General features: G+C 44.0%; 1 long non-coding RNA gene across 1 annotated transcript in view; it reads left to right on the forward strand.

The window, feature by feature from the left end:
- Positions 1-23: 23 nt before the first annotated feature.
- Positions 24-13,403, forward strand: part of LOC309347953 — a 30,195-nt gene continuing 16,815 nt past the window's right edge. Inside the window, exon 1 of the long non-coding RNA XR_014159070.1 lies at positions 24-243. This is a non-coding gene — a long non-coding RNA (uncharacterized lncRNA). The remainder of the gene's footprint in view (positions 244-13,403) is intronic.

Below are 13,403 nucleotides of genomic sequence, written 5' to 3' on the forward strand. Positions count from 1 at the left end.
TCGCTGCTGCTGCTGCTGCCCGCCCCCCCCCCCCGCTCGCAACTTGCGCTGCTGGCCGCTGCCTGCGCAGGTCAGAGCTCCGCCGGTTCGAGTCCGGAGGGAGGGCAGTCCTCTTGCATCCCTAAGACCAGCAAACGCGCTCTTTAAAAACCAGGCGCCACATTTCTATAGCTCTTTAGATTATCTTCCAAGTTCTTCAGAACCGTCGTCGTAGTAGCTATCCCCCTACAACAACCCTGGAAGGTAGGTCGATTACCTGCTGATGGAGGTAGGGGAGGTGGGGGAGGGGGAAGAGAGAAAGCACCGAGGCTTGTTATCAAACACTAGTTGGGGGTTGAGATGAGATCTGAATCCCGGGCTTCCTAGATCACTGCCCACTCTCTTAGCAACTATGCTATAACTGCTCATTGGGTCATTTCTGCAGCACTTTCATTGTCCAAAGCTATTTCTGACCCATTTTCAGCTTAGCATTATTTGGGACCCATTTCCACAGGGAGCCACGACTGGGAAAGATGCTCACACTCTGTGCCCCTAGCAACCAAGAAGCTGACAACAATATCAAAATTGGTGAAAACCATTTAGCCTTATAGTGCAATCCCATGCAAATCTATTAGGTCAGTTCTACTGAGGATTTAAATGCAATTCAGTAAATGCCCACTGAATTGCAACCTTGCAACATAGGCCTAGGTATCTTTACTCAGAAGTAAGCCTCACTGTGTTCAGTGGTGCTTACTCCTAGATATGTGTGCCTAGGATTGCAGATTTATAGTGGGATTCTCTATGCTGTCTACTCAGAAGTAAGTCCCACTGAGTTCATGGGATTTACTTCCAGGTATATTAGCACAGGGATGCGGGTGGCGCTGTGGGTTAAACCACAGAGCCTAGGACTTGCCAATCAGAAGGTTGGCGGTTCGAATCCCCGTGACGGGGTGAGCTCCCGTTGCTCGGTCCCTGCTGCTGCCAACCTAGCAGTTTGAAAGCACGTCAAAGTGCAAGTAGATAAATAGGTACCGCTCTGGCGGGAAGGTAAACAGCGTTTCCGTGTGCTGCTCTGGTTTGTCAGAAGCGGCTTAGTCATGCTGGCCACATGACCCGGAAGCTGTACGCTGGCTCCCTCGGCCAATAAAGTGAGATGAGCGCTGCAACCCCAGAGTCGGTCACGACTGGACCTAATGGTCAGGGGTCCCTTTACCTTTACCTTTATATTAACACAGGACTGCACCCTTAATCTTATTCCAACCCTCCGAGCACTGTCCAGATTTTATTTACTTCCTTTCCTCCTAATGTGCAGTTAGATTGGGCCATACAACCCATATCACCCAGTCTGAAGTTGCCAAAGTCCCTTCTCCTGGCACACCAGGTGGATGTAGAATCTGCAATTTTAAATCTATCCAGAAGGAATATTTCATTCAGGGTCCAGATCCCACTTACATGGGAAGTTCCTCAGCTTTGGAAGGAACAGGCAGAAAGACCCAGAAAAGCCTATGCTGAGGAGCAGAAAGAGGGAACACTAAAAACAGATCCACAGGGGCAGGAGGAGGCCTGGAAATAAAGACCTTATATCTAATGCCTTTATATCGTGGGAGGAAGATAAGAAATTACCCCTGGGATCTGAATGCTGTTCTTTCTTTGTGCTTGGGCGGTTCACGCGGTCCCCAACCTGAAACACACTGCGGTCCAGTTGATGCATTCTGTAGAATTAAATGGCAAAGCTCTTCCTGGCCTGTATCACTGCAAAGGAAACTCCATCTTAGGAAGAAAGAACCTCCTTCCAGATTCAAAACAAGCAGCGCACTCCCCACTGCTGCCTTTGAAAATTGCAATGCTTAACAAATATAGATAGGTAGCCGTGTTGGTCTGCCATAGTCAAAACAAAATAAAAAAATTCCTTCCAGTAGCACCTTAAAGACCAACTGTGTATCTGAAGAAGTGTGCATGCACACGAAAGCTCATACCTAGAACTAACTTAGCTGGTCTTTAAGGTGCTACTGGAAGGAATTTTTTTATTTTGTAATGCTTAACAAAGTAGTTCAATCCAAAGGGAACGAAAGCTTTGCCCACGTGATTCTGCCTGCTGAAACTATAAACAGGAGTGAAGTATGTGCTGGCCAGCTAATAACAGTTCCCTGATTTTAAGGGGTTTGCCATAATCAAGGCCATGATTGCCAAAGCCACCTATCAGGGCTGAATTCAACAGAAAGCAAGGCAGCTACAAGCCAAATGGCCTTGTGAATGGCTACCTCTGAATTAATGGCCCGGCTTAACTTTACAGTGATACCTCGGGTTAAATACTTAATTCATTCCGGAGGTCCGTACTTAACCTGAAACTGTTCTTAACCTGAAGCACCACTTTAGCTAATGGGGCCTCCTCCTGCTGCCGCTGCGCTGCTGGAGCATGATTTCTCTTCTCATCCTGAAGCAAAGTTCTTAACCTGAAGCACTATCAGTGGTGTAGCGTGGGGGGTGCAGGGGGGGGGGGCGGCCGCACCGGGCGCAACATCTGGGGGTTAGGGTTAGGGGGCACAAATCCACGGGTTAGGGGGTACAAATCCACGGGTTAGGGCGTGCAAATTACTTGCCTTGCCCTGGGTGCTGACAACCCACGCTACGCCACTGAGCACTATTTCTGGGTTAGCGGAGTGTGTAACCTGAAGCGTATGTAACCTGAAGCGTATGTAACCCGAGGTACCACTGTGCTTGAAGGGAGAACTACTTATTTCAATCACACTCACTTTTGAGAATTCCCAAAGACCGGTCTTTTGCAAGAGGCTGTGCGAGTCTCTTGAAGCAAAAACCACAGAGAGTCTTGTGGCACCTTCAAGACTAACACATTGATTATGGGATAAGCTTTCATGGAATCCGGCCCATTTCCCACCCCGCTGGATATATGCACCTGCAAGTCAGGATAACACTTGGTGCATATGACGAAGTGGACTGCACTCCACAAAAGCTTATGCCATAATGAATTTACTTTTGAATAAATCGGCTTAGAACGGCCGCCTTTATTGTGGAATTGAGCCTTCGTATCGCTGTAATCCCTGCAACCTGCTAAAGTCTTTAAAGCTGTTGCTGGTGTATACTTCTGAGTAGAAGGGCAAACAACTTTTTACAGGCTGATCTGAAAAACATTTACTTGGAAATAAGCTCTCTGGCCTTCTGCAAACCTTACTTCCAAGGATCAAGTTGCTTTGCCTTTCTTGTTGTCTGTTACATTTAAAGATGGAGGAGCAAGAGTCAGGGATATCACTTGTTTGGACTGGTGATATTCAGAGTTGTGAACTCACTCAAAGGCCTATTACAGTCAGAAGTGTGGACTGGAACTTTTCAGAAGGAAAAAAAGTAGTTACAGTTTGTATCATTGCACATTATGGTATAGGAAATATGAAAAAAAAACCTTTATATTTATATAGCACTTTAAGATTTCCAAAGTGCTTCACGGACAAAATCTCTGTAATCCTTACAAAGAATCCTTTAATGTAGGCCAGTAGAATTACAGTGTTTCCATATTGCAACATGGGTGAGACTTCACTCCCTTTCCTGCTTGAAGAATGAAGGAGCAGACACTTCATATTTTGAAACTTTAATTCCTGCTCCTGAACTCAGACTTGACATTCTGCAGACTGTATTCTAGCACCAACACTGGAGTTTAATCACCATCTGCCCGCAAGTAAGGCAAACCTCCAAGTTTTGTGCTGAATCAAATCCAGGAGTTTCACTGTGAAATCTGAAGATAAAATGTTAGAAATTCAGAATCAGAAACTTAAACAAGAATCCCAAATGAAAAATTCACACGGTTTACAAAGTTGTATCGTGACAAAGAAGGCTAGCTCTGTTAGCTCATCTATCTTCCTATTTTAAACACAGAAGCCTTGTAACTCATACAAAATGTGTGTGATGGGGAGGGGAAGAAGGAGAACAAAAATATCTAGCCCTCAAATAGTGCAATTACTTAAACAGAAGGTGTGAAGTTGAGCTTGTTTAGGGCATGAGGAGTAAGTGAGTAAGCCAACCTTCATCACCCTTGCACCCTCCAGATGTTTTAGACTACAACTCCCAGCAGCTGCACATCTGGAGTGCATTCAGGTTGGCGAAGGCTGAAATAAGTCATCAAATTTCCATTGCATCTATTTGAGTTCCCTTGTGGTTTTGGTACACTGCTTCTTGCTCATCTCCAAATAGCAACACTGAGCCTAATGTACAAGGACCTGCAATGGGGGACATTTCTTTTTCCTCACGCTGAATTCATGACGTGATGTTGCAAGGACTGAAATACATTAGAAAGCCCTTCAGGGCTTTCAGAGTGAAAGGAAAGTTATTAATTTGAATTATGGCAGCGCATATATTTAAATATTAACTATTTACCTGGCACTGACCTGCATTCATCCAAACCTGCAGTTGTACAGAACTGGTGCAGAGCTTTTAAAAATGGGAAGAGGGTTCGGGGAAACACAGAGGATTGCCTGTTCTGGCCACTTTCCCAGTGAGACTAGACCTCCCTTTCTTTAATGCAGCCATTTGAAAGATTTTGAGATGGAAATTCAGCATACAGATCCTTCAGCTTCAGAAAGTTTTGGGCTGTGGTTTTTGAACAGGAAATGCCAGTTCACACACATGGAATATATCTTAGATTAGAAGTAACCACGTGTGAGAAAAAGCTCGTGGCTTCTTACCTCACTGCAAAGAGAGCCAGTGTGGTGTAGTGGTTAAGAGCGGTGGACTCGTAATCTGGTGAACCGGGTTCGCGTCTCCGCTCCTCCACCTGCAGCTGCTGGGTGACCTTGGGCCAGTCACACTTCTCTGAAGTCTCTCAGCCCCACTTACCTCACAGACTGTTTGTTGTGGGGAGGAAGGGAAAGGAGGTTGTGAGCCGCTTTGAGACCCCTTAGGGTAGTGATAAAGCGGGATATCAAATCCAAACTCTTCAAAGCAACATGGCGAGGGGGCAGTTTGGAGCAGAGAAATGACGGGGAAAAGGGGTGTTTAATTTGTGAAACCTCAAGCGGGGAGGAGTAGCTTGGAAAGCAGCAACACAGGAAGCCAGGGCAGGATTAGAACCTGAATCGATGCTCTTTGTTTTATATTGCCCCCTCTTGATGCTGCATTTTTCTCAAAGAACTGGCTGCCAAGGTCTATTAGTTATTGCATTTACTTTATATCCCACCTTTCTCTCCCTGTGAGAAAAGGGCACCTAACCCTTTCCCCTAATCTCTCATTGTTCTTTGGACAAGAAATATGATGCTCAGGGCCTGAAACGGTTGGAATTTGTATTCCAGAATAATTTATATATCCTTTGTGGGAGCCCTGCAGATGTTTCGAAGGGGTGGTGTACGTATTTGAACAAACATGGTAGAAGTGCTGTCAACCACATTATAGTGTCATTGTCAACCTTTGTGAACACCTGTGAAGTGTTAGAAAGAATAGAAAGAGACCACTTTCTAGTACAGTGGTACCATAAGTTAAGAACTTAATTCGTTCTGAAGGTCCGTTCTTAACCTGAAACTGTTCTTAACCTGAGGTACCACTTTAGCTATTGGGGCCTCCCACTGCCGCCACACTGCTGGAGCACGATTTCTGTTCTCACCCTGAAGCAAAATTCTTAACCCAAGGTACTATTTCTGGGTTTATCTCTGACTATCGGTCGAATAAAGGAAATTGATTGATTGATGGGTATTTCTGGGTTAGCGGAGTCTGTAACCTGAAGCATCTGTAACCTGAGGTACCACTATATCAGTCTCCACAGGTCCTCTAATATAATGCAGGATGTGAGCTTGGAAAGTATGAAATGGTCTCACAGACTGAGCAGTGATATTCAAGAAACACTATATAGTAATCATCTGATGATCTTGTGTCAACTTTTTATGAGCAGCTATCCAAATCTTGCTGATGTCTTCCAGTAAATTGTCACAGAACTCAGGCCCTGTTCCATAACTTCTACAATTATAAACTACACACAATCAATACACCTAAGCTGGTTTGACAGTCAGTGCAAAGAGGCCCAGAAAGTTCTGGCTAAGACAATTAGGGATTCCTGTAAGATGAATTCATGGGAAACTTGATTAAATGTAGGTTGACACGGCAGAAAAACAAGAAAGCTGAATATATGAAACCCCAGTGGCAAGAATTGGGACTAGCAGTAATGGAACAGAGAGAAGACAAATTCTGGAAACTGGTGATCTGGGGTATTAATTCAGTGAGCTCATCACAGGAAGACTCAGTTCTTGCCTCTGAGTGGGTTAAATGTTTCTCCAAAATAATTGGTGGTCAATCTGGGCAATCACATGTACCAGCAGTTTGTAAGGATTTCTCAAACCTACCTGAATGGCAACCAGTCTCCCTATTGTTTTCTAAAGAAAGCTCTGTGTAGAATGGGTTGAATCTGGAATTAGTCATACATAGAGTAAACCCTCTAAAGTCTGTAGGAATTAAGATAGTCCTCAAGACTGACAATCCCAATTGATTTCAATGGGTCTACTCTAAGGCTGTACAGTGCTACCTCGGTTTAAGTACTTAATTCGTTCCGGAGGTCCGTTCTTAAGCTGAAAGAGTTCTTAACCTGAAGCACCACTTTAGCTAATGGGGCCTCCTGCTGCCGCTGTGCCGCCGCCGCACAATTTCTGTTCTCATCCTGAAGCAAAGTTCTTAACCAGAGGTACTATCAGTGGCGTAGCGTGGGGGGTGCAGGGGGGGCCGGCCGCACCGGGCGCAACATCTGGGGTTAGGGCAAATCCACGGGTTAGGGGGCGCAAATCCACGGGTTAGGGGGCGCAAATCCACGGGTTAGGGGGCGCAAATTACTTGCCTTGCCCCGGGTGCTGACAACCCACGCTACGCCACTGGGTACTATTTCTGGGTTAGCGGAGTCTGTAACCTGAAGAGTATGTAACCTGAAGCGTATGTAACCCGAGGTACCACTGTATACACATTGTACCTTTACAGCACATTCAAAACACGTTCTTTACCTCAGATAATTCTGGGCACTATAGTTCACCCCCCCCCAGTTACAATTCCCAGCAGCCCTTAACAAACAGCAGTGCCCATAACTCATTGAAGGGAAAGAATGTGCTTTAAAGGTTTAGTGTGTACACAGCCTTAGTAATTCTGGGTGATTTACTTTGTTTGGAATGTAACCTGTCATATAAATGAATGAAACTCAGTTATCCAAGTGTAGATCCTTACGTAGCCATAAGATGGTGGGAACTGAACCTGGGACATTAGGCGCACAAGCCATGTGCTCTTCAACTGAGTTCATATGGAATTGCGAGGCTGTAGCTCATCCACTGCAACGAGAACTTGAGAAATCAATCCATGGAGTCAATGGGATCTCCTCTCAGTATGGCTAAGTATGGATCCATCCTAGTTGCATAGCCTGATGAAAGAAATACACACCACCACCTCTGCCTTAGCCAGAAGCCCACAGCCATCTGTATACTTATTCCTGAATACATATGGTCAGGCTGCAAGCATTCATTCATTAAAACTGATGTATAAATAAATAATGAATTATTATTATTATTATTATTATTATTATTATTATTATTATTGTTATTATTTTAAATATTATAAAGTTTTAAGTAGGACCTTTGCAAACACCCTTTTGCTTCTGAATCCAGTGTGAGGCAGGCCATTCTAGGGTGAATTAACACGGCGCCTAGTCAACAGAGTAGAGCAGTTGTGTATAAGTGAGGAGGTCACTCAGAAATTGAGCCTTGTTGCGGGGATAACATGGGCATGACAAGTCCACAAGTGTCCCTAAGGTAAAGGACCCCTGGACAGTTAAGTCCCGTCAAAGGCAACTATGGGGTTGTGGCGCCCATCTCGCTTTCAGGCCAAGGGAGCTGGCGTTTGCCCACAGACAGCTTTCCGGGTCATGTGACCAGCATGACTAAACCACTTCTGGCACAACGGGACACTGTGACGGCAGCCAGAGCGCATGGAAACGCCATTTATTTCCCCACACTGGCTTGCTTTTGAACTGCTAGGTTGGCAGAAGCTGGGACAGAGCAATGGGAGCTCACCCCATCGTGGGGATTCGAACTGCTGACCTTCTGATCGGCAAACCCAAGAGCCTCAGTGGTTTAAACCACAGTGCCACCTGCATTCAGCCATTACACAGAAACAAACCCAGGTTTGGTGGATGCAGCCAATGAAGAGCTCACAGATGGCTGGATGTGCTGGGATATCATGCAAGTTTCCAAACACGTTACTGCATTTACACTGTACATTTTTAGGCAGTCACTTAACACATCTTAGGTGACATAAAACAGTCTATTCTCCATAAGGGTTCACCATTGGCTTGACCCGAGTTCATTCTCTTTAAATGGGGTTGATAGCATGTGAGAGTTAACAAGGTAGTGACAATTATGCTATTATACAATAATTAATGCAACATTTACATTTTCCTGTTAGGAACTGCTTGAACAAAACTGTCTGCTAATGATTTAAATTAGCATTTTAAAAAGACTTCTATTGAACACTCACAACTATCATTGCTGCAGAATAACATATATATATATTTCACTGATTATAAATACAGAGAGAGAGAGATGGGGAGAGGAAAACAGAGAGAGAGAGAGAGAGATGAGGGAAGCACAATTTACTGTAACAAACATTTGTTATTCAAATGTTTCTGACATGGAGTCTAATTGTGTTTGCATATCACTGTCATGTAAATAATATCACTGAACCTCAGCCTAAAATGGTGCTAGGATTCTGGAAAAAAAGATATATAAAGAGAATGAGACAATTTTGCTTGGCTTGACAAGTCTTTCACATTACCCATATATGTTTTAAGTTAAACCAAAATATAGCCAGGGGCAGACAGGAGTTTCAGCAGTGACCACTGTAATACTGAGTATTTTTAATTACTGTAACAATAAATCACAGAGGAATGTCCTACAGGAGTGAAATAATTTTCTTTTTTTAAAAAAGAAAAGCCCAACATCTTGGAATATTTCTGAAATTCAATTAATTGAAGGCACCAGATAAAAGGTACAAGTTCTTAATGGTTGTAAAGGAACCCTAAGGGATGGAAGCGAGCTCTCAGCTCAACTTCAAAGTGTGACAGAAATACTTACAGTATTACTTTAAAAAAGTATTCAGATCAATGAATCAGTTAAAATTACTTATACATTTAAGAGCCTTTTCATTTTCTCTTTTTGAGCTGGAGAGGCAGAAGTGCTCTCATTTCCTGTGATACCAAAAAAAAAAAAAAAAAAAAAAAAGGCTGTTGAAACCTGTAAAAGAAATTGTAATTAAAGCCAGCCTTCAGTCAAAAATTGATATTATGGATTTCCAGTTGACACATGATAAAGAGGCCAGGGAAACATAAAAGTGGCTTGATGAGGCCTACATTTGCAGGCATTATTTCACATTTCACAGGGTTGTGTAAAGACATATTTCCTGAACCATTTGAGGTGCACCCAGTGTTGGCTTTTCCATTGACACGAGAGCTTCCACTCACCAACGACCATATTGTACCATTCCCCCAACCCACCGTCATGACGTATAATTTCACAAAATGTTTCTATTTTGCTTAATGTATGTAGGGTTTGGTGTCAGCGTTGCTTGTGCTGTTCATTTGTGTTCCTTTGGTAGTGAGAGAGGTTGGGATTGGCCTAGGGTGTGGTTGTTTGTTTGTGACTGGCTGTGGTGGTCTTTGTTTTCGTGTGTGAGTGAGGTGGGTGGGTGTTTTGGATCAGGTTAGCCATATTGATTTGTATGCTGTTGGTGGATTATTGTCATTGTCTTGTTGGGCTGTGTATGTGATAAAGGGGAGCCATACTGGGGTAAAGGCGTCTTCTTCTGTTTGTCCCTGTGTCAGTTTCAGTTGATTGGTTAATTTTTCTAGTAGGGCTGTTTCCCATACTATTTGGTACCATTGGTCCATGTTTAAAGAGTAGAGTTCTTGACTTATGAAGGTTGATGGGCTGCTTTGGGGAGGTACGGGGTTGGCCTAAGACATTTTTCTGTCTGCTGTGAAGGAGAAGATGGTGTTCCTCCCCAGAAGTAGACTCTGTCTTCAGTGCCAGGGATGGGGCAGTGTCCTCTACTGTGCTTAAGGGCAGCAGAGAAAACAGGACAAGTTACATGGCACACATAACTCTTATGTGGGAGATGGATTGAGGATTCAATATATACATTAAAATTTAAACCTCCCATTCCATGTGTGTGGGAGAAATACAAAAAAGTAAGCAGACTGTGAAGCCCTTATAGGTTTTGCAGCTTACAAAAAGTTAGGAATTGGGCTGTTATACCCTTTTCCATCCCTTTTATTTGTGGTCTATTGAAGTCCTGTCTTCACCCCAATTGCAGAGAATGAACCACACTTTTTAGTAAGGTAAACAAAAATGTTTACTTACATTTCAATGCAGGCAGCAAATACAAGACAGGTAAGAAAAACTTCTTAGGTACAAAATAAAAAAGTTGGCTTCAGTATAGGCTGTGGGTCACCCCCCCCCCCAAAAAAAAGGCTGTGTGTGTTTGGAGCTCCCAGACACATGTCTGATTAGTTTGGAAGCATGGTACAGAGAGAGTCTCCTCAAAGGCAGGAGGAAGTATAAAAGGATTGTTACAGAATTCCCACCCAGAGTAGGCAGGGGAAGTAAGCACACAGAGGGTCCTCTCTAGGAAGTTTAAGAACTCTCTGTGTGCTAGCCCTGTTCTTGTCTAGCAAAACATGCATTTGCGTTTGGGCTACAAACCCTACAGCTCTGACCTCCAGCTCCTTAGCACAGCTCCCTGCCTGCCTGGTTGCTGCCACCTGAGGCAGCTGCTGTACTCTGCATAATGGTAGGGCCAGTCCTGGGGACACTATTATCCTGGAACAAGGAGGTATTAAGGGACACGGGGAACCGCCTTATACCAAGTCACATGATTGCTCCATTTATTGTTAAGACTGAGCTGGCTATGCCCCTGTCCCCAAGTCAGTCTAATTGAAAAAGTGCTCATTTGCTTGCCCAGTCCCAGAATTTGGGCTGCTCGCTTCACAAATAGCTGTGCCCATCCTACTCTTCAAATAGAAGATACAGGGTGTGTGATGCTTGTTGAATTAATGTCCCAGTTTGGGCTTAGCCACATATCTCAGTTTATGATGTAACCTGACACATGTAGCACTCTGATTTATGCATTTAAGCCTTTGGTGGAAACAATGTCAAGAGTTCCTACTATCCTTTGCCCTGCTGTGAAAGCCAGGACAGGTACTGTATCATAAGACCACATGGTATGTGTATATGTGCATGCCAACCTTTTAATGCTCGTGGGCACATTTAGACTTTTGAGTGAGTTCTGTGGGTGCCACGCTTCTTGCAACATCTCTGTTTGCTCCTCTGGACCCTCATCCCACCAGGACAAAAAGGGAAATTGAACACATGCAGGTGTTTCACTTTTCAAGGGATCTGGGTAAAAGTTGGATCCAGTGGAATTAATCTGAGCCTTGAAAAGCACATAGAGCTGAAACAGGAAGTGGCAAGGAGTGCCACTCTTCCAACTTCCTCGTTGTTTTCAAGGGAGAAAAAGGTAACCACCCTGTGCCCAAATGGGCAGTATGATTGTTGGTGGTAGTTCAGAACCTGTGTTGGCACCAGAAGCCTGAGAGAGCACTTTGTGACCTGTGGATACAGTCTCATAGCAGTGTCCCTGGTATGTAGGTTTTCATGTGAAATAGCAATTAAAAAAACAACCCTCTCCTGCAGCTTGAAGTGGCAAAATTTCACTGGTTCAGCTATTAACATTACAATAAATTATGAAAATGAATTGATTGCTTCATGGCATCATATTCCAACAGCCAGTAACAGAGAACAAGGTTTAATTCTTTATGACTGAATAATCCATATAAATGGCTGAGTCCTCATTTGCAACCAGAAGTTGAGGCCAGGGAGAGGCTGGCGCTGCAGCAAAAGGCTGCTGAACACGCCCCCTCCGTGGCACCTGGTTGGATGGCCACGGGGGGGGGGGGCGTGAGCGCCAGCCAGGTGAGCTGGAGGCAGGGGGCAAATGCCCCCTGCTGGGCGGTGCTCGGGCTCCCGCCCACAACCACTCTCTTTCAGGAAGGAGAGTCTTTCTATGGTCCAGAAACAAGTTTGCTGTCACCTGTTGTTTGCAGGAACTTGGTGTAAAAGAAGAGAGTGGGATGGAAGGAATTGCAACTTGTTGTCAGGAGGATAAGTTATGAACACCTGCTCAGAAGTGCATGCATCCCAGAGAACTCCTTTGAACTAAGAGTTATTATGACACATTTTTGATAACTCTGTGGACTACCCCCCCCACCTACTGTGCTGGCAAAGGGGAGTGCGTGGGTCACTGAGCAATGAGAAAATTCACAGTGGATTACAATCACAAAGTCAATTGTGCTAAGGTGTCCTATGATGGTTTATTCTCCAGAAACCAGAACAACAATAAGAAAGAAAGTTGATTCCCAACAGACAGTCGAACAGAGCAACGAAAGTTCGTGACAGTGACCTATAAAATATATGGATCACCATCTTGCAAAACAATTTCCTGTATGGAATTGTAATGCAATGTGTATACAAGATGATAAGAATGTGCTCACAATCAAAATATAATGCAAGCCCTGCAATCGTTTCAGTTTGTAATGCTGTCCAACTTAAAACCTGCTTTTAGGCTGATGGTAATGCAAGTTGTTGACGATGCTACAAAGAGCTAGTGTCTAAGAGACAGAGCTGCCTTATTATGATTATTATTACCTCCTTCAATAGCACTTCCAGTCTAGAAGCTAACCATCTCCTCAGTGAGAAGCTAATCTAGTTCTTCATTTCAGCTGATGCCCTACCCAAGAGGATTCGGTGGGGAAAAGAAACGGTCGCCAAACAAAAATATCAACAATTCTTGCCCTTTGGAAAGTTGAAAAGTCATACTTGGCCAATATGAATGAAAGGAGGACATACAAGTCCTTTCAAAACACCAGAAGATATTAGCCATTAATGGTGAAATTCTCTTGGTCTGAAGTCATAACTTTCTGGAGGGGTCCAGCATTGTGTAAGCAACTCAAATTTTAACACATCTGATGGAGGATTTGCTTTCATTACATAGTTCCCTTTATCCACCTCTTCCTGTTGTTCGAGTTGTACAGTATGGATAGCTTTCTCAGTATTTTCAGTTGGGATGTTCTCATGCCCTGCCCCTGTCTGTACCTGGATCTTTCCTGTCTCTTTTGCGGCAGACACTGCTGCTTGCACAATGTTTGATGAAGTAGTGTGTCTGGGACTCACTACTAGCTGTCGTCTGCTTCTTGACGCCGGTGTGGTTTTCCACAGCTAAACAAATAGAAACAGCACTGCTTCTTTGCTTTTTTCTTCCTCTAGAAGCATTATACAGAAAACCCCTATGCCTTTTCTTCAACCTTCAGCCATTCAAAACAGTAGCACTGCATTCCTGTTTCCCAATTA

Source organism: Podarcis erhardii, assembly GCF_964252035.2.
Source record: "Podarcis erhardii genome assembly, chromosome: 8".
Lineage (NCBI taxonomy): Eukaryota > Metazoa > Chordata > Lepidosauria > Squamata > Lacertidae > Podarcis > Podarcis erhardii.